The sequence below is a fragment of the Nematolebias whitei genome, chromosome 20 (assembly GCF_014905685.2).
Source record: "Nematolebias whitei isolate Nwh7 chromosome 20, NemWhi1, whole genome shotgun sequence".
Taxonomy (NCBI): domain Eukaryota; kingdom Metazoa; phylum Chordata; class Actinopteri; order Cyprinodontiformes; family Rivulidae; genus Nematolebias; species Nematolebias whitei.
The window spans coordinates 10,916,797-10,922,037 of NC_056517.1; the positions used below are offsets into that span (position 1 = coordinate 10,916,797).

General features: G+C 34.2%; 1 protein-coding gene across 1 annotated transcript in view; it reads left to right on the plus strand.

The window, feature by feature from the left end:
* The window catches only part of LOC119426839 (gamma-aminobutyric acid receptor subunit rho-3-like), a 32,905-nt gene that overhangs the window by 16,515 nt on the left and 11,149 nt on the right, over nt 1–5,241 (plus strand). The gene's annotated exons all lie outside the window — the stretch shown is intronic.

Consider the following 5,241-nt stretch of genomic DNA (forward strand, 5'->3'; position numbering starts at 1 on the left):
CAACTGACTTCACGGTATGAACTCTGCCTTTCCCTTCTGACTGTTTTATGGATCACGGATTAAAGGTCAAGCTCATTTTGTATCACGGACTTATCCTTACCCCTGAATCTGATTCCCACAGATTCATTTCCCCAATTAGTCTTTTTTCCCCCTGCATCTACTAACCTTTATCTTTTAATTGCAAGCCTGTGGGACTCCGTTCCAGTGGACCTTAACATCAGTCTACTTCTACTGGCAGCCCGCCACTACAACACTACCCAATCAGAAGATCGGAACCAGCCCAGAACAGGACCAACTCCAGAGTTTACTTTCTTCTTCTTCTTGGTTTTTATTGGCGGTTGGCAAAAAACTTTAAGTAGCATTACCGCCACTTACCGGTATGGAGTGTGGTTCGAAATGGTCTATATACTTTCATTTTCTACCTAATCCCTCAATTAATTCCTGATTAAACATACACACTTACTTATATAACCTAACTTGCATATAGTTATATATCTTTCTCTACTCAGATTCTATGGAATAACTTTGTTTTTTTAAGATACCGAATAACTATTTGAATATGTCTACTTCCCAGATCTCTCCTCACAAATTCTATTAAATTAAACTTTTCTTTACTACCTTCGCACTCTTTCAACATGCATCTTCTCTCTTCTTCATATTTACAACACTCTAAAATAACATGTTCTATTGTTTCAAACTTCTCACAATACTCACATTTTCCATTTTTATGCTTCTGTATTTTAAAAAGCGAATAATTAAGCCCTGTATGACCGAACCTTAACCTTGTTATTATTCTTTCCTCCTTCCTACTTCTTCTTCCTCTTCTTTTCCTTCCCACAGCCTTCTGAATTTTATAAAACCACCTTCCTGTTAATCCTTCGTCCCACCTTCTCTGCCATATTTTCTTCAGTTCTTCTTTGACTTTACTTTTCCCTTCAGAGTTACTCATCCTAACTGTGAAACTAATAGGATTATGTGTTGCCTTCTTTGCCGTTTTATCAGCCTTCTCATTTCCTACTAACCCTATATGTGCTGGAACCCACACAAATATCACTACTAACCCCATATTTTGTATTCTAAACAGAGTATGATATATTTCTAATAAGATATCCATCCTACTATCTGAGTTATTATATTTTATACTTATCAAAGCTGAACTTGAATCTGAGCAAATTATTGCTTTCAATGGTTTTACATCCTCTATCCATTGTAATGCCAAAAGTATTGCTAACAATTCTCCTGTATATATTGATAACCTATCCGTGACTCGCTTCCCTATATTCACATTGAATTCTGGGATTGTAAATGCTATTCCTATTCTTCCGTCAATTTTTGATGCATCTGTATAAATTTGAACATGTCCATAATAACTATTTAAATGCAATTGCACTGCAAACCTATTACATGTGATTTTTCCTGTTTCTTTGCCATTATTGATAAATCTACTATAGTTTCTGGTAGAATCCAGGGTGGTATAACTGATATTGGATCTGATTGACTAATTTCTAAAGTGTCCACTTTTAGTTCCTTTAAGTCCTTTTCAATTTTCCATCCATAACTTCTCATCTCTTTCTTTTCTTTTTCCCAACATGGTTTTAGAATTTCCTGAGTTGGATGTCCTTCCTTATTGCCCATCAAATTTAACCAGTAATTAATTCCTAATTTAGTCCTCCTTAAATCTAGTGGCATTTCCCCCGTTTCTACTTCTAATGCTGCCGTTGGTGTTGTTCTGAATGCTCCAGTACATAATCTTAGTGCTTGATGTTGAATACTGTCTAATTTATCCAAATGAGTTTTGGCTGCTGAACTGTACACTAAGCATCCATAATCAATGTCAGATCTAATTATCCCCATATATATCTGCTGTAACGATTGTCTCTCTGCTCCCCAATCATTACCCACCAAACATCTTAATATATTCAACTTTCTCTTACATTTATCGACAATCTTTTGGATGTGAATATTCCACTTTAATTTTTCATCAAACCACAAACCTAAGAATTTTATACTCTTTACCTGTTCGATTTTTTTGATTATATAATTTTAAATCTATTATCTTTGTTTTTTTTGTTTTTTTTGAAAATATAATTACCTTCGTTTTGTCCACTGAGAATTTGAATCCCCATTGCCTTGCCCACAACTCTATATTAATAATAGCCTGTTGCATTTTTTTTAACTATAAACTCCACATTTTTTCCTCTTTTCCAAATAGCTCCATCATCTGCAAAGAGTGAACAGCCCATGTCCTTTCCAATATCTACAAATATGTCATTTATCATAATCGAAAACAATAATGGACTTATTATACTCCCCTGCGGTGTGCCATTTTCCACTACATATTTATCTGAAACTACCTCCCCTATTCTTACTTGTAATTTTCTGTTTGTTAAAAAGTCTTTAATCCATTCATATATTTTCCCTTGTATCCCTAATTTGTATAATTTAATTAATAAACCCTCTACCCACATCATATCATACGCTTTTTCAATATCAAAAAATACTGCCACTACACTTTCCTTGTTTACTTGTGCTCTTCTTACTTCATGCTCTAAGCATAACATTGCGTCATTAGTACTCCTACCTTTCCGAAAACCACTTTGATAATTAGAGATATATCCCTTTTTATTCAAATAATACACTAATCTACTATTAATCATTTTTTCCATTATCTTGCATAAATTTGAAGTTAATGCTATTGGCCTATAACTTTCTGGTTTTGAATGATCTTTTCCTGGTTTAGCTATTGGTACAATAAGAGATTCCTTCCATAACTCTGGCAATTTCCCCTCCTCCCATATTTTATTAAACAATGTCAATATTATCATTTTTGACTTCTCACTTAGTTGGTTTATCATTCTATACCAAATTTTATCTTTACCTGGCGCCGTGTTTTTGGTATTTTTAAGCACTTTATTTAATTCCACTTTGGTAAACTCCACGTTCAAAAAATTATTTGTATCTTCCTCACTCTCCATTAAATTTTTATACTTAAGGACAGTACATTCTCTTCCTTTTCTTCCCTCCTCGCTAACATTATTTGTACTATGTATCTTACTAAATACTTTAGCCAATACCTCAGCTTTATCCTCATCCCTAATTATATCCTCATTCTCAACTTTTAATACAGGATAATCAAATTCTCTTTTAACTCCATTCATTTTTTTAATTATTTTCCAAATCTTCTCAATTTTTGTATCTCTTCCTATTGTACTACAAAAATTTCTCCAATAATCTCTCTTAGCTGTCTTTATAATCCTCCTTACTAGTGCTTGCTTCCTTTTATACTCAATTAAGTTCAAATAAATTGGGTTACGTTTTAATACCTTCAAGGCTTTATTTCTTAATTTAATTGCATCTTTACACTCACTAGTCCACCATGGCACCTTTTTCTTATCATTATTACTCCCTGACTTTTTTATAGAATTTTCTGCAGCTTCCATTATTATCTTTGATATACTCTCATTTACTTCATTTATATTCATATTAAAATCTACCTTATTTAAATACATTTCACTTAAATACCTAAACTTACTCCAATCTGCCTTATTAAAGTTCAATCTTTCCCCTCTATTTTTATATTTATTTCCTAATATTCCTACCCTTATAGTTATAGGATAATGATCACTGCCTACTGTATTTTCTTTATCAACTGACCACTCACAGATACCAGCAATATCATTCGATACTATTGTTATATCTATAGTTGATTCCGTCCCCGTTTTAACATTGATTCTTGTTCCGCTTCTCCCATTGATACATACCAAATTTTTCAATTCAATTACTTCTTCTATAATCTGCCCATTTTTATCATTACTATTACCCCACATTGTACTTTTTGCATTGAAATCCCCACACCAGATTACTCTCCCCTCCAAATAATCTAATAGTTCCCCCATTATTTCAACCGATAATGATTTACATGGATTATAGAAATTTATTATTTTAAATTTACGTCCCTGCTCCCATACCTCAATTACTATGAATTCTAGCTCTTTCCCTTTTCCTACAACCTGATATTGTACCCCTTGTTTTATAAATATTCCACATCCTCCTCCCCCTCCTTCTTCACGATCTCTTCTTACACTAACATAACCCCTAATCACAAAATCTAATTTTGCTTTTAACCACGTTTCCTGCACACATATTACATCCGGTTCGCTTTCAAGATCTTCAATATAACCTTTAAATTCTTGTCCATTAGCTATCAGGCTTCTAGCATTCCATTGAAGTATTAGCATAAACTACTTTCACCTGCTGTTCCCGACTTCTTATCCTCCTCTAACTTTTTATTTATTTCTTCCCATGATCCTTCCTTGAATCCCAAGAATTTTTCGGCTCCTTTCACTATTTTAATCTTCTCTGTTTTGTTCTTAGCTTGAACAGTACAGTTGATAACATGCTATAAAAAGGACTAGATTTTCCAGTGAGTAAATGACTTTATCTTCTGGTATTACTTTAGTTTGCTGTTTTGTTTGGTTCCCCGTTTGCTCGACCCCTCTTTTTTCCTGTTCCTTCACACTTTTAACAGCTTCTGCATAGCTAATATTTTTAGTTTTTATCTGCACAACCTCTTTAGCCCTCTTCCTGACCTCACACCCTCCGAACGTGACTCTATGCTTTCCCCCACAGTTACAACATTTCTCTTCTACATCTTCCTTACATTCTTCAAATTTATGATCTTCCCCACATTTTGGACATCTCTGCTTTCCTTTACATACTGCCGCAATGTGTCCGTACCTTTGGCATTTATAGCACCGAAGTGGTGGAGGTACATAAGGTCTGACTTGGAAGCTTATATATCCTATTTTTATGCTCATTGGCAGCTCTTTTCCCTCAAACTCCATTAGAATGGACTGACTCCCCACTCTCTTCCCATCCACAGTTCTTGACAGCCTTTTCATATTAGTCACCTTTGCTCCAACTATATTTTTCTTAAGTTTTTCTAGATCCTCATCTAGAGGGATCCCATATATCACTCCTCTAGTTTTTATATTTTCTCCCAACATTTTTTTCTCCAGCACCACTCTTTTACATATGTTATCCACATTGAAGGCTTTATTCTTTTGCTCTATATCCTTACATTCTATCAAAAGGCTTCCGTCTCTCAAAATCTTCACCATTTCAACATCTCCTATTTTCTTTTTAATTTCTTTTGACACCCCAATTGGGCTGATTTTCTCCTGACCGTCCTCGCTCTTAAGTTTCAGAATTACTTTAAATTCCTCATTCCCAACTTTTCTC